The 16369-nt window shown below is 49.2% G+C and overlaps 1 protein-coding gene across 2 annotated transcripts in view; it reads left to right on the plus strand.

Moving 5' to 3' along the window:
• Nucleotides 1–11463: 11463 nt before the first annotated feature.
• The window catches only part of KCNJ10 (potassium inwardly rectifying channel subfamily J member 10), a 35428-nt gene continuing 30522 nt past the window's right edge, over nt 11464–16369 (plus strand). Inside the window, exon 1 of one of the 2 annotated variants that reach the window (XM_053277846.1) lies at nt 11464–11813. The gene's annotated coding sequence lies outside the window, so the exon portion shown is untranslated. The remainder of the gene's footprint in view (nt 11814–16369) is intronic. The other variant, XM_053277845.1, reaches the window with a different exon arrangement.

A 16369-nucleotide genomic window follows, 5' to 3' on the forward strand; every position in this document is an offset into this window, starting at 1 on the left:
GACGTCCTTTGGCTGGGATGCCGGGCTGGGGGGTGGGGGTGGGGAGATCTCCTCCGGATCTCTTTGGAAACCATGGATCCGCACCCTCGGCCAGCAGCACCCGGGCCTCCTCCCAGCGCCTGCGGAGGCAGGGTTCGCTCGCTGCAGGCGGGCCGGGCACATGTGGCTGCAGGAGATGGCACTTTGCCTCCCACCTACCCACCCCCGCCCGCCCTCCAGCATCGCGGGCTGGTTTCAGGTTTCTCTTAAAGCGCTGATGCTAGCCCGCCTTCCTCGCCAAGGCGGCTCACAGCCCCAGGCCAGGCCAGGCAGTGGGAAGGCAGGCGAATGCGATAGAAAAATCGGCCCTGATGATGATGATGATGATGATGATGATGATAAAATCAGCCCAAACAATCAAAGGATGGCTGTGGAGAGGAGAGCTGGTCTTGCGGTAGCAAGCACGACTGGTCCCCTTAGCTAAGCAGTGTCCACCCTGGTTTGTATTCGGATGGGAGACTACATGTGTCAGCAGCACTGTAAGATAATCCCCTTAGGGGATGGAGCCACTCTGGGAAGAGCAGAAGGTTTCAAGTTCCCTCCCTGGCTGCATCTCCAAGACAGGGCTGAGAGAGATCCCTGCCTGCAACCTTGGAGAAGCCACTGCCAGTCTGTGAAGACAATACTGAGCAAGACAGACCAATGGTCTGACTCAGTTTGTGGCAGCTTCCTGTGTTCCTATGTTTATCTCAGTGATAGAACCCCCCCCCCCCCGGGTTTATCCCTCGCCTCTCCAGGCTGGGCTGTGGGGGAGACTCCTGCCTGAAATCCCTGGAGAGCTGCTGCTGCCAGCCAGTGCAGACAATGCTGAGCTGGAGGGGTGGACTAAGGATCTGACTCAGCAGGGGGCGGCTTGCTGTGTTCCATGGGCAACATCTTCCCCTCTCCCAAAGGCCAATGAAAAGGCCACGTCTGAGCTTTGGATCCTTCACATCATCATTCTGTCAGGGGCCAAAAGGCCTCCAGCAAAGGGCACGCTGCAGTCTGGGAGGTTGCAATTCTCTGCCTCCCAAATGGGAAACATGAGAGAGAGAGAGAGAGAGAGAGAGAGAGAGAGAGAGAGAGAGAGAGAGAGCTATTTGGCTGCAGGTTCAGAACAGGCAAGAAGAAAATCACTTCTTCACACAGTGTGCTATTAGCTTGAGGAACTCACTGCCACAAGATGGCTCTGATGGCTTTAAAGGGGGACTGAGTGAATCCAAGAAGGAGGAGAGGCCTATCAGGGGTTATTCATCATGATGACTCTATGGAACCTCCCTGCTCTGAGGCAGTCTACCTCTGAATGACAGATACTGGGGGTGGCAACAGCAGGGGAGGGCCGTTGACTCCATGCCCTGTTCTTGGACTTTACTGAGACATTGTTTTGGAAGCAGGATGCCTGACTAGGCGGACCTGAGTCCAGCAGAGCTCTTCTTATGTCCCTATTAGCCATGATAGCTAGGATTGGGACTTCCATGACCAGGAGCAGTCTACCTCTGCACCAGATCTTGGGGACATTCAAAGGGGAAGTGCTGTTTCTTCTTACCGTCTTTGCCTTTGAACTTCCTGGAAACACCTCATTGGCCATTGTGGGCATGTAAGACTAGACGGACTTAGACTAATTCATCAGGACTCTTCTTATGCACTCGGCACGCAGTGATAAATACTTCTAAGGATAGCCACAGTCTTGGATGCTTTAAAAAGGGACTTTGAGAGAGCTCTTGAAATGGAGAGCTGGTCTTGTGGTAGCGAGCATGAATTGTCCCCTTTGCTAAGCCAGATCTGTCCTAGCTTGTATTTGGATGGGCAACTACTGTACATGTGAGCGCTGTAAGATATTCCCTTTAGCGGGTGGGGAATAGCTCAGTGGTAGAACATCCGCTTTGCTTGCAGAAGGTCCCAAGTTCAATCCCTGGCAGCATCTCCAGGTAGGGCTGGGAAAGACGCCTGCCTGAACCTTGGGAGAAGCTGCTGCCAGTCAGTGCAGACAATACTGAGCTGGCTGGACCGATGGCCTGACTCTGTATAAGGCAGCTTTGTTTCTATGTTCCTAAAAAGGGAGATTAGATGAAAGTGCAGAGGAAGAAAGGTGTTTCCCTTTGATCCCATATTTACCTGGATCCAAAATCAGTTTTTTCCAAGTTCTTAGAAATTGGGTGCTTATCTGAAAGGCAGAGGTCTCTTCCTTTGGGGCAAATACAGGTATAACCTGTATTTCACCACTATATCTTAGGGGGTGGGGGTGGTTTCCACCTTAAATTCAGAGTCGGCATCTATTTGGGTAAATGCGGTAGCTCGTATATCTAAATCCCAGACGCTTGGACCAATCAGCAGGGAGGGCTCCAGCAGTGACTTGTGGGCTTCCCAAAAGCATGTAGCTGACCCTTGTTGGAAACAGGGCGCTGGGCTAGAGCAAGATGACCTCCCCAGGCCTGCAGAGTCCAACCTTTCCCCAGAGCTCGCTTCCCTGCATGTGGCAGGGAATGGAGCAGGCCAGGGAGGCCGCCCAGCCCAACAGAGCCTCAGTTTCCGCCCCCCAGCAAGGCTGTGCATGAACACAGCTCTTGCCCCCCAAGCGTACGTGGATGGGGCCGCGCTGGCTGCAATGCTCTGCCTGCGTCTGGTAAGGGAAAGAGCAGAGTCCAGGCCTTGCGTAACCCCCCAGAGTTTAATTAATAATGCGTTGCTGGCCAAGTTTGCACGGCAGAAATAATCCATGTACAGCGAGGAGGTTTTTTTTTTAATGAATGTGAAAACGCAAGGTGGGAGAGAGCCAAAGAAATAGGAAGGCCTCGATTTTAGAGAGTCTGACAGTTCCTCCATCCAGCTCATTTCTGTCACCTCTGACTTCACCCCCTCCACACACACACTTTACTCTTCACAATTAGCAACATAGGAAGCTGCCTCACCGAGTCAGACCCTTGGTCCACCTAGCTCAGTATTGCCTACTCTGACTGGCAGTGGCTCCCCAGGGTTTCAGGCAGGGGCCTTTCCCAGTCCTACCTGGAGATGCTGCCAGGACTAACCCTGAGCCTACAAGGACACACACAGTGGTATTGTGGAATGCCTGAAGAAGGAATAGGAACATAGGAAGCTGCCATATACTGAGTCAGACCATTGGTCTATCTAGGTCAGTATTGTCTACACAGAAATGGCAGCGGCTTCTTCAGGGTTGCAGGCAGGAATATCTTTCAGCCCTATCTTGGAAATGCTGCCAGGGAGGGAACTTGGGACCTTCTGCTCTTCCCAGAGTGGCCTCATCCCCTAAGAAGGGGAACCTCTTACTGTGTTCACACATCAAGTCTCCCATTCAAATGGAACCAGGGTGGAGCCTGCTTAGCTAATGGGTCAAATCATGCTTGCTCCCACAAGACCAGCTCTCCTCAGTAGTGAGGCGACCGGGATTTGGCAAGTGGATTGATACTTGGCATTTCGGTGGTTCAAGAACTTTCTGCAATCAAGAGTGTGATTATTACGGAGAGGATTTACTGTGCTAGTTTTTCTCATTTGCCTCAATCTGCTGTAGCGGTCGTCTCCACAGGCAGCAACAAGCGGCACAAATGCACACACAGAGACAATAGCCACAAAAGCGGCAGAGATCTGGCCGCCTCTTCTCCCCAGCGTCTGGCAAACTCTTCCTGTGTGAGCAGCTGCGAGGATGGAACTCGAGGGTGGAACTTATTTCAGCCCAGTGAATGTGTAATTAAGGATTATTTAATTGAGAGGACAAGGCAGCGACGAATTCTGGGTGTCGGGCGCCCACCTTGGCCTGTTCCTCCCTGCCCTGGGTTAGGGTTGTTGTGGGATGTGGATTTGGATGCTTGACAGATTGGTGGGGGGGGGGTCAAGGAGAGGAAGGGGAAGGGGAAAGGGAAGAAGCAAATTCATATACAAGCTGAGCAGGTAGCAAGCAAAGAAGCACTCGGGCCATCCTCAGGGATCTCAGATCTGTTCTCTTGTGAGAACAGCTAAATGGAGCCTCCATATTCAGAAGCAGTCTACCTCTGTATAACAGTTGCTGATGAGCAATCAAGAGGAGTGGGCTTCTGCCTGCCTTCCTTCCTTCCCCTTTCTTTTTCTTTCTTTCTCCTTCCTTCCCCTTCCTTTCTCTCTTTCTTTCTCCCCCTAACAACAACAAATCTCTAGGTGCTTGTGAACTTCACTAGGGCATCGCACAACAGACTTTTGAAGAAGTATCTTGCTGGCCACTATTAAAAACAGAATGCTGGCCTGGATATGGTTTTTACAACAGCTAAGAATGGAACTTCCATGTTCTGGTGCAGCGTACCTTTGAATTCCAGTTGTTGGGGGGGTAAACAGCAGGGGAAGCTTCACATCCCACTTGTGGACTTCTGGGACACCTAGCTGGTCATGTTGGCAACAGGACGCTGAGCTAGACGGACCTTCTGTTCTGATCCAGCAAGGCACTACCTGCACTGCTTAACAAAGCCTCCATGGACAGAGGTAATCTACCTTTGAGTACCAAACCACAGAGAACGTCCACCACCCTTCCCACCCAGCTGGTGAGCTGTCCTCTGTTGGAAGCACTGGGCAAGATGGATGCCGGTCTCTCATTCAGCAACGCTCTTCTTCTGAGGCCTTTCTGAGAACAAATCAGATGAAAATGGACAAACTGGCTTTACAATACATATTTTTGCTTGTCTATGAGTATATGGCAGGAGTTATCAAACCCGGGTCCCTAGATGTTGTTGTACTACAACTCCCATTATCCCCTGTGGCCAGGGATGATGGGAGTTGTAGTCCAGCATATGAAGACTCAAGTGTGCGAACCCCTAAGGACTTAAGCTGCCCACAGAGCAAGGTGGCCGAGACTTCGACACCCCTGCATTTCAGATGCCCACATTGAAAAGGCGAGCCGTTTTCTTATCAAGATCCTGCCCTGCACGATAAAGCGAAAACCACCGAGGCTCAAAGAGACGTCGAGGAGGCCCTTTTCTCCAATGCACCCAGGCCCTGGGAGAAATCCAAATGGCGAAGAACAAGGGACGTTTTGTTTCCGGCCCAGCAATTGAGAGCTGCTTGTCTCCGAGAAAGCTGGCTGCTCTCGCCTGCAACTGAGCATCACGGCCAACAAACTGCCCCCCTTTGGATCAGTCTTGGATCTTCTGACAGGTATCTCTCTTGACAGGAATGGCTGGTGCTCACTGGTGCTTTTATATTTATTTATTTATTTATTTTGCAAGCTGACAGCAGAAGGGACGAGGAGACAGAGGCCAAACGGCAAAACAGGCAGGCAGGTGGAATCTTCCACTGGTGTCCTGAAGACTCCAGTGCCAGTCCGATGACATCCTTAGGCACATAGGAAGCTGCCATATACTGAGTCTGACCCTGGGTCCATCTAGCTCAGTATTGTCTACCCAGACTGGCAGCGGCTTCGCCAAGGTTGCAGGCAGGCAGGAATCTCTCTCAGCCTGATCTTGGAGATGCTGCCAGGCAGGGAACTTGGAACCCAGATGCTCTTCCCAGAACTTGGAACTTAGATGCTCTTCCCAGAGTGGCCCCATCCCCTAAAGGGAATCTCTTCCAGTGCTCACACATGTAGTCTCCCATTCAAATGCAAACCAGGGTGGACCCTGCTTAGCAATGGGGACCATTCCTGCTTGCTACCGCCAGACCAGCTCTCCTCCTATGAAGATCCTGGCTGGCCGCTCCTGCCACCCAGATTTTGGCCGTGAAAATGGGCCCGCAGAGTAACGGATTATATCCTTAGCAAAGCTTAATGGAGAAGAGGAACAGCCAATCAGGTGCGTCTTTTCCCAGCGTGGAGGAAACTTAGCAGACAATGCTCAGGTGTGCTAGATTGCTTTGCTTGTTGCGTCCTTGCGCACGGACAATAGCCACCTCATCGGAGTAGCCCCTGGCTTTCCCAAAAGGTAGTGCACCTTCCGGCCATCTGGCTCCGTCTCTTTCACCAAAAGGGCCTCAGATTTCCAGCCGCATCATGGCCAAGAGTTCTGGGCAAAACAACTCTCGGGAAATCCCACTGGGACCAGAGGGGAATGAACAGACCTGTCCGTGGTCACCGGATACCCTTCTCCAGCTCTTTGTCACCTGCGTTGCTGCAAAGGTCACGTCTTTCAAGGGTTCTGGGTAGGTTTCCCAGGACATCGGGTGTTGCTTTTAAGCTCTGGCCTCCGGGCGAAATTTGTATGGCTCTGGTGTTTAGGGAGGGGAGGAAGAATACCTCTCTGGTTCATTGAAACTGCATCACTGAGAAGCAGTGGCAACCTGTGGAACTGGCCTCACGGCTTGATTGCAAGCTCCTTCTACAAATCAATATCAGGACCATTGCTGTCACTACCCCGGGGCGATGCAGGATATGTCAGGAGAGGGAGAAAGCCGGCTTTCATTACAATCATAGACACCCCTGATCGGATTGTCATAGACAGCATCAACACATTAAAAGGTGCCTCTTTGCCAAGTTAACAGGGGTTAACTCATCATCACCTGCCTTGGCTTTAAATGCCCCAGGACATTGCTGAGAGGGTATATCTTACAGAGCTCACCTGTAGTCACCCTGACCCATCCAAATGCAAACCAAGGCAAACCTGTTTAGCAAAGGGGACCTGCTTGTGATCTTTAAATGTGGGTTTAGCTTGATCTTTTGACTTTCTCATTTGGTTAGTTCTTTAATTGTTGTATAGTGCGTCTAATTTTTTAATGTTGTGAACTGCCCTGAGCAATCTTATACTGGAGGGACAGGGCGTAAATGTTCTCAGTAAACGAACGAACGAATATTAAACAAATAAGCAAATAAATAAACAACTGGCTACAAAATGCAAGCAGCCTCTGCTGCATTCTCTCCGGAAATAGCATCTGCGTGTGTCTGATTTATTGTCCTGGAACGAAGGTGTCGTCCGCCCACCGAAAGGGGTGCAGTGATGAACATCAACAGTCCTAAATTGCTGTCGTCTTTTCTGTTGGAGTCACTGAGAGACACCCCTCTCCGCCCACCCCAATGTCCCCAACTAAGCTGCTCAGACATCTGGATTCCTGTGGTCACAGGTCCCTCTTTGGCAACAGTGAGGCCTTTATTGGGAAAGTTGTCATTTACGGCAAGGGTGACAATATATCTTCACAACACGGATTATATCCTCAGCAAAGGTTTTGCAACCTGGGTGGAGATGGGTTTGGCTTGTATTCATGCGCATAAGCAACTCCCCCCCCCATCTCAAACGGAAAAATTCAAAAATCCAGGGCCTCATCCTGACTGCATGTCCTCCGAATGGCCTGTTGAATGGCCACATGGGGCCATACCACATACAGTCAGCTCTTGGCTTAAGATGCTCCGTGTTTAGACGAACGGAACTTAAGACAATTGATTGCCACTGTGTTTCAACTTCATTGGAACTTGGGAATATAGGAAGCTGCCATATGCCGAGCCAGATCCTTGACCCATCTAGTTCAGTATCACCTACACTAACTGGCAGCACCTTTTCCAAGTTTACAGGCAGGAGTCTCTCCCAGGTTTCACAACACTTGCCACCAGAAAGGAGGCTCTGGCTGAGACGGCGAAAGGATTGGCAGGTCTGCCTGTCCAAGATGTTTCTCCTCCACCACCAAAGGGATTTCCTCGCTTCCAAAGCCATTTGACAGTGGAACAGCTGATGGATAATAATTTTATTTGCTTGCGAACAAATTGTTCTCTAGGCAGCTCACAATAACACAATAAAAACACCCCATTAAAACACATAACACAAAACAAACATGTTACAATTTAAAAAATACAAAATACAAAGCAAAACATTTAATTTTTTTTTTTGAAGATCAATTTCAAAAAGCCTGAGTGAACAGAAAGGTCCTGCCTGGTGTCTAAAAGAACAAAGTGACAATGCCAGGTGGGCCTCACAGGGGAGGCTGTTCTAAAGATGGGGTGCCATCACTGAAAAGGCCCTCTCCCTAGGAGCCAACCACCTCAACTCGTCTGGGCGCTTTCCAGACTAGACCCTACAATGGGTGCTTCCACACTTCCTGCATCGTGACACCGCAGTCCCTACGGGGACAGCAGGGTGTCGTTCACATTTCCAGTGCCTTGTTGAGAATTTAATTGCTGCAATATAGAGCAAGGATGGCATGAAAAGGTTCCTGTTTTGACGGGTTGTAAGTTGCTGCGAGACTGCTCCCTCTGCTGTTTACGTTCCAAATGCGAGTTGCCCAAACAGAGGCATTTTGCGAGCCGGGACATAGAGTGCAAAGCACTCTCTCAGGTAATCTGGTCCCAAGCCGCTTAGGGCTTTCACATTTGAAACTTTCTATTGGGCCTAGAAATGGATGGACAGGGAGATGAAAGACGACCAGTGCAGGGACCGGATTTTTCACAGAGAGGTCAAAAAGGGAGGGCCGTATTCTTGCAACGTTGCAATCGAGAGGGGCTTTTCCTACAAAGCACCTCCGTTGCTTGTTGTTATCCCAGCACAACTCACCCCTCTCCCCCGCTTTCCTCTCGAGCAGCAATTTCACATTCTTCTAGCATAGCCGAGGCTTATCGAAAGATCTCTGCAGCCGAACACATTAACTGAAAGGTGGACTGCATTAAACAGAAGCCAGAGATAGGGGAGACCTCTTTGGAGCTCATTTGAATCTGAAATTCCAGCAAGTCTTGGCTATCTTCACACACACACACACACACACACACACACACACACACACACACACACACACACCCTGCCCGGGCCATGCGGAATATCATTCCATTTCATGCCATGTATTTGAGTGTTCCAGCTAAAGGGTCCTTTAGTGTTGCTGAAGTGTGGCTTCCCACCATCAGATGGAGGCAGAACTAAAATGGGGGGGGGGGGAGAGAGCTAGTCTTGCGGTAGTGAGCACGAATCATCTCCTTTGCTAAGCGGGGTCTGCCCTGGTTTGCATGTGAATGGGAGATGACATCTGAGCACTTTAAAACATTCCCCTTAGGGGATAGGGTCATAGTTTAATGGAAGAGCATCTGGATCACAGGTTCAATCCCTGGCAGCATCTTCACGTAGGCCTTAGAGACTCCTTCCTGAAACTATTGAGAGCTGCTGCCAATCAGTGTAGACAATTCGGAGCTAGCTGGGCCAAGGGTCTGATGGTTTAAGGCAGCTTCCTATGTTCGATGTCACTCTGTGTGACTGGACATCTCTAAAACCTCGAGGAGCTGCTTCCAGTTGAAGGAAACAACCTTGGGCTATTTTGATCCATGATCTGACTCAGTAGGAGGCTTCAATATATATTCTCAGATCTATAACCAGGGCCGCAGAAATCCACTAGTCTACTAGTCTGTGACGAGTGAAAAATGATGTCTGGCAAGTGAAAAAAGTCCTGATGAGCAATGTACCAACATAGCTTGGTGAGTAAAATATGTTGTTTGACTGAGCCAACATTTCTTCACCCCTGTATACCTCGTTATACGTGGATTCTATATTCATGTTTTCACATATTCACGGGTGTCTAATTGACACCTGGCTAATATCCGCAGATACGAAAGGGTTAAAACCCACGTGTTCGTGGTTCCTAGAGGGCCGGAAGAGACTGTGGAGGCTATTTCCGGCCACCATTTTGTCTGTGGAAAGCATTTTGCGGCACATTTCAGTAAAAAATAATAATTTGTGTGTGATTTTGGGGATGATTCAGGGGGCATTGCTAGATGCTAGGAGACCTGTGGAGCATGGTAGGGCAGTTTATTTGGCCCATTTTTGTGGGTTTTGTGTGTATGGGTTTTTTTTAGTCTGGGAACCTAACCCCCACATTCCCATAGACTCAATGACTCATTATCCGCGGTTTCGTTATCCGCGGTCATATGCGGGAATAGAACCCCTGTGGATAATGAGGCCCACCTGTATAAGCATTTTTGTCATTTCTGAGTCATCTTTGCGATGTGGCTTTTAAAAGCAAGGTTTTGCCTCCAAAGTGTACTCCCCGCTAATTAATTCGCTATGATTAATTAAGTATCCATTATCTTGAGGCTCAAGGGAGCCAGCTCAGGAACGGGGCTTATCCAGAAGGAAGAGTCCCAGCCTGGCTCTTTGAAAGAATAATTCAGGAAATGTAATAAGGAACTCCATCAGTCAGGGAAACCTCCAAGGAAGGTCGCAGGCACAGCTGACTCTGGCGAGACGAGAACACAAACCAGGGTGGGCGGCAGGCGATTAAACTCAGAGCCAAGAAACCCATTGCCCTGTCAAGGTCAATCACGTTCCCCGGTTCCCTAGCACAATCACGTTAAAGTGCAGCATCCAAGTCTTTAGTAATAAGGAAAACCACAAAATGCATAACGTGGCTCCTGTGAAGGTCTCGGACAAGGTTGGCATTGTGATCCCGCCTTGCTGCCTTGTGAACACCTGGCAACGTAGCGCCTGGTAGTAATGGACTATGACCACATTTGTGGTCCAGGCGAGAGTGTCAAGGGCATAGGAAGGCCATGGTGGAAGGAGAGACCCTCTGAAACGGGGCTGGTGTGACTCCCGTGCAGGGCTTTTTAGGGCAGTGTTCTTCACTGGAAGGCCTAGGGCCCAGAGCTGGCCCCCATCAACCCAAAGGGCGACCCCCTGGCTAATCCTTTGTTGGGCTTTTGGGGAGCTTCAGCCAAAGTTGAATATTCTGCACAGTCCCCCGGGCACCTTGCGGAGGTGACTGATCCCACTGTGCAGTGCTGTTCCACGCTCAGTTCCGGGGTGGGGGGAGGCTCCTTTATGGGAAACAGAGCCCTCTCGAACCCCGGCATCATCTTAGAAGGCATGCACAGAATGCTGGGAAGTGAATCGCTTCCCAGCTCTTCCCCCCCATAGCGCTCTTAAAAGAGGGCTCCGTCTTCCTTAAGGGGCCTCCCAGCACTGCGAAAAGCACAGCCCTGGTCAGCACAGTGGGAAATGGTTTTCGCATTCAAGAGAGTTTTTTGGGTGGTTTTTTTTTCATTTCGTTTTTTAGCCAAAGTGGCAAATACAAAACAAGGAACCGATTTCAGCATCAGCATTCAGATCCACAGGATGGACAGGTGTGTCCACAGCAGCATCACGGCTACCTGGAGCACTGATCCGCTGAGGAGTGCTAAATCTACGATGGCACTGAATGGCCTTTTAAACCAGGCAAGCTTTCCAGCAGCAATTACTCTCTCTCTCTCTCTCTCTCTCTCTCTCTCTCTCTCTCTCCTGCCTTTTCCCTCCCATTAGTTTGACCCTTTCACATGTACTGCCTGGGCAGTAACACAACCCTATCTCCAGTGATTTGATTTCCACCTCGTTAACTTTCCTCTAAAACTTTAACCCTCCAGCCCCTCCCGCTGCCCCTCTCCTCCCTCCCACTTTCCCCTGCCAATTCCCCCCCTTCTTTTATTTTCTCTCTTTCACACTCCCCGTCTCCTCCCTCCCTCCTGCCTCTGCTTTCTCCACTTGTGCCGACACTGCTCTTTCCCGATAGGCCAGCTGCAGATGTCAATCACCCCTCTACCGCCCCCTCCTTAAAAAAAAAAATAATCCTTTCATTCAATTGAACTTGGACAAAGTTTTGTAAGCGAGGGGGGAAAGGCAGGCATAAAATCCATGGGGCAGACACAGCCTTTCAGAACGGAGTGCCTCTTATCTGATGGTGGAAACAGAAGTTTAAAAGTCCTCTTCACCCCTTAACCTGCAGAGGCGGAAGCCTACGTTTTGGATGCCCAAACCTGCGAGGATCGGTTGAGAAAATCCGGACCCAGCGAGAGAAAAAGAAGCCAAGTTCTTTTAGATCAGAGTTGGACCCTGTGGACGGTCCACTCACCGTGGACTTAACTTGCCCTTCGGACCTTCTCTGGGCTCAAGGTAAGGAGGCCGAGGGGAAAAGTGGACTCTGGACAGGAAGAGATGAAATGGATTCAAGGCAGGTTGGTGAGAGTTTTCCCGGGACGTCCCAATGGTTCTAGTTCTGATCTTGGGCCCTGGTGCGAATCTTTGACTAGATGCGAAGGAGAGCAGGGTTTGACATATCCTATAAAAGGGCGCAGAAGGACTTTAACTTTTAAACTCCCAGGGATATGGACCACTCACTAGAGATTCCGTGGATTTGTGGGGTTCGTTCTTATGCACCAAAATGGCGAGCCTTGAAATGGATTGGGTTTTTGCATGCAGAAGGACCCAGGTTCAATACTCCTGGGCATCTCCAGGTAGGACTCAGAGAGACCCCTGCCTCAAACCCTGGAGAACCTCTGCCAGTCAGGGTAGACCATCCTGAGCTAGATGGACCAAGGGTCTGACTCGGTAGAAGGCCTGTGTCCTGAAAAGGAGAACCATGGCCTAAAATGAAAGATTTTCGCCATGTATATCAGAGGCAGAGAATGATGCAGCCTGTCTTTTTTCTGCATCTCTCTCTCCAATCACATCCTGACTCTGTTCTTTTATCCTCCGGTCTCGGAGCGACTTTGAGTGAGTCTTTCCCCCCACATCCTGCACCATCCCTCGGCTTTCCCCCCTGGGTGGATGGCTTTCCCCTGGGATCCCTGGGTGGCTTTTCAGTGATTTTTTTTATTAGGGGGGCAGTGATGCTTGGTATGAGGACATGTGTGTCTGTGTGGGATGCTGTGTGGGGGAAACAGACCGCCATCCTGACTGGTCCTTGCCTGCCTGGAGTTCTCTGGGCAGCGCAGGGAACTATTCCATTTCTTTGTGGCCGGCTCCTTCTCCCCCACTGAGCTGGGATTCCTCACCAGCAGGAAAGGGAAATGGTGAGCTGATAACTGGGCGCAGTCAGCGCAGGCAACCGGTGTACCAATCAGGTCCTAAACCCAACCTTAAAATGGTTTGGGACAGAGACCTTCTGGGCTTGCCGTGTGTCAAAGACACTGCTGTGCCTTCCGTCGCTGACCCGTGCTCCAATGCCACAAAAACAAGTTGGGGGATGCTGTCTAGGGCTCGTATTCATGATGGCTAAATGGAGCCTGCAGATTCAGAGGCAGGCTACCTCTGAATACCAGAAGTGGGCTATTGCCTTGATTGTAGACTTCCCGGAAATGCCTGACAGGCCATTGTGGAAACAGGATGCTGGACTAGAAAGGGTCTGGATCTGATCCGACAGGGGAGTTCTTAGGGTCTTAATAAGTACCGAGCAAGAGGAACCAGATAGCCAATTTTTGTTATATAAAGTCAAGTTCCTTCCTTCCTTCCTTCCTTCCTTCCTTCCTTCCACCTCTTTACATATGCCCCAAATGTCTGTGGTTTCCTGTTGTGCCGAATAACTTAAACAACGTTGACCCCTGATCCAGTCAGTCCAAAAAATATCTTTATGGCTCTAAACACTTGATGGGCCGCATGTGACCTAACTAGGTAATGGCATGAGCCAATCCGATGCTGCCTTTCCAAATAATGTTGCTTATTTGTTCCGTATAGCCATTTACAGAATACTTTACTTCTGACAGTGAATGCTAACATTATTGCAATCAAAGCCTGGAGCTATTTTCCCTCCTTCACTGGGAGAAAAAAAAAGGGGTTTTTTTTTTTACAAGTTTTACTACCAGGGCTTTGTGGGTTGACATTCCATGGTTAAATGTCTCGGTAATGTGTTCCCCAGACAGTACAAGCATTCTTATTTAATCATTAATCCCACGTCCGTCTCTTTGAAAGGAGTTAATAACAATTTTATATCTCTGTAGAAAAACAGATATTCCAGCTGAGGCGCAGGGCTCTTTCCCAAACACAATAGGAAACACTGCACTCTCCCAGTGGCTAGGTAAAATAATATAAAAATATTCAAATGCATTCTTGGAAAGGAAACATTAACTTTGGGGAAGAGAGCTGGTCTTGCAGTAGCAAGCATGGGATGATCTTTGCCAAGCAGAGTCTGACCTGCTTTGCATTTGGGTCAGTCTGAAGCCCCAGGTTCACTCCCTGGCAGCATCTCCAGATAGGCCTGGGAAAGGCTCCTGCCTGAAATCTTGGAGAGGGGCTGCCGGTCAGTGTTGACAGTACTGAGCAAGATGGACCAGTGGCCGGACTCAGTGTGGAGGAGAGCTGGTCTTGTGGTGGCAAGCATGACTTGTCCCCATAGCTAAGCAGGGTCTGTTCTGATTGCATATGAATGGGAGACTTGATGTGTGAGCACTGTAAGATATTCCCCTCTTAGGGGATGGAGCCGCTCTGGGAAGAGCATCAAGTTTCCAAGTTCTCTCCCTGGCAGCATCTCCAAGATCCAGCAGAAAGAGACTCCTGCCTGCAACCTCTGAGAAGCCGCTGCCAGTCTGTGAAGACAATACTGAGCTAGATAGACCAATGGTCTGACTCAGTATATGGCAGCTTCCTATGTTCCTATGTCAGCTTCCGATGTTCCCATGTCCGCTAAAATTGGGATTCAAGAAATTTTCACAGGGAAGAAGAATAAAGCCAAGATGAATTTCAGGAGGGAGAAAGTTTGATCTGATGAGATCCATCCACCATAGCTTGGATGCTGCCCTCTGCTAACTTTAGCCACAACCCTCATCCAGCAGGTAGTACCTCAGCACACAGGTAATGCCCACAGTGAGGTTTCAAGAGCTGCTCTGACTTGCCACGGGCAAAGGGATGGGGCTGTCACTCAGTGGAAGAACATCTGCTTGGTATGCAGGAGGTCCCAGGTTCCCTCCTTGGCAGCATCTCCAGGTAGGGCTGGGGAGGACCCTTGCACAAAACCTTGGAGAGCTGCAGCTAGTCAGTGTAAGACCATATTGAGCTCAATAGTCCTATGGTCTGACTGGGTATAAGGCAGCTTCCTATGTCCCCAGAATGCAAAGTGCCCAAAATCCATTGACCGTTGCTGGGATCTACAGGTTAAAAGGATGTGCTGGATGAGGGGCCTTAAAAAGTCCCCTCCATGGACTGGATCAGAAATGTAGAGGACATCTCTGCCCCTTTTTCCTTTGCTGCTCTGACACCTAGGATGCCTCCTCAGAATTCCTTCACAATGCTTTCCTCTCTTCCTTCCTTCAAAATCCTTCTCAACACCTTCTCCACAAAGCTTTTGGGAGAACGCCTCAAATCCTATTGCAATTAATGAAAATAACACGAAAATATTATTTGCCTGTTTAGCCTTTCCTCTGCCGCTTCCCCTGTGTCAAACTGTGAACACCTTGGGGCAGGGGCCTGTCTTTGTGTACTGGAATGAGCACAGATTCCTCTTCTGTTTTACTCTGGCCTCCCATCTCCCGCCCGTTCCTCTGTCATCTTCCCTGTGTTGCATGCAAGATTGTAAACCCCTCTGGGCAGAGATCTTGTCCCTCATAAACAAGATCTATACTGGTGTCACAATCATTATCAGAATAAAGCTGAAACTAATTTGGTGGTGGGGAAAATGCAAAGTCACTTGTTACCCGAATCAGTATATTCTTGCTGAAATGTATTCCAATGTTCTCAGCGACGGATGTTGTAGCATTTAAACAATTTAGGAGAGAGAACCAATCCTGAGATTATAAAAAGTTGAGGTGTGCACAGAACTGGCAGCAGCTCCCTCTTTTTTTGGGGAAAAGTCTGGTTCGAGCTTGAACCAGTTGAATCGGGGCGGTTCGAATCGAAACAGTGCTGCACACCCTTGTTAAAAAGTGTTGACATACTTAAAAATCAATTAATAAAAATAAAATTTTTTAAAGGTGCCCAAAAGCAAGGTGCTCAAAAGCAAGGTGCTCAAAAGCAAGGTTGGAAAATGTTTGAAATTTCAAGATGTCAGATTTGCTTTAGTTTTGGCTTGAGAGCTGACCAGAAATATATCAGAACAAGAGCTGATATTAGCTAAACTGACATCTCTTATGAAAGAAGAGAAGTTGGTTTCAGATGGAGATGGGGTGGGTGTGTTTTCATCCAAGTCCCTCCCTGTGCATGCTGTCAGAGGACACGATGGTTAACAGAATGCATGTTTTGGAAAAGTGGCCAGCCCAATGCATGTTGGATAAAAATATCCACAATCCCAGAACTGGCATTTCATTCAGTGAACTGCTGTGCATTCCCTGCCCACATTAGTTAGCTAGCTGGAAATGGAGTGGTTGGAATTTAAGACTTAAATGTGCTTCCTGATCCCGACTTGCAAGGTGCTGGGAAAACATCTAAAAATCACGATCCGTTGACAGAAATTGCAGCTCTCTACATTTTGAGCTATTCTGTGTGTCAGAACAGCCATGAATGAAAACGATCCTATTTTTTTCTGAATAAAGTGCTTGAATGAATTTATCTGAGTGAATGGATTTAGGTCTATAGAAAGCTGCATTATACTGAGTCAGATCGCTGGTTCATCTAGCTCAGTATTGCCTACACTGACTGGCAGCAATTCTCTAAGGTTTCAGGCAGGAGTCTCTCCCAACCCTGCCTGAAGAGGCTGCCAGGGATTGAATTTGGGACCTTCTGCATGCAAAGCAAATGCTCTA

Source organism: Hemicordylus capensis, chromosome 14 (assembly GCF_027244095.1).
Source record: "Hemicordylus capensis ecotype Gifberg chromosome 14, rHemCap1.1.pri, whole genome shotgun sequence".
Taxonomy (NCBI): domain Eukaryota; kingdom Metazoa; phylum Chordata; class Lepidosauria; order Squamata; family Cordylidae; genus Hemicordylus; species Hemicordylus capensis.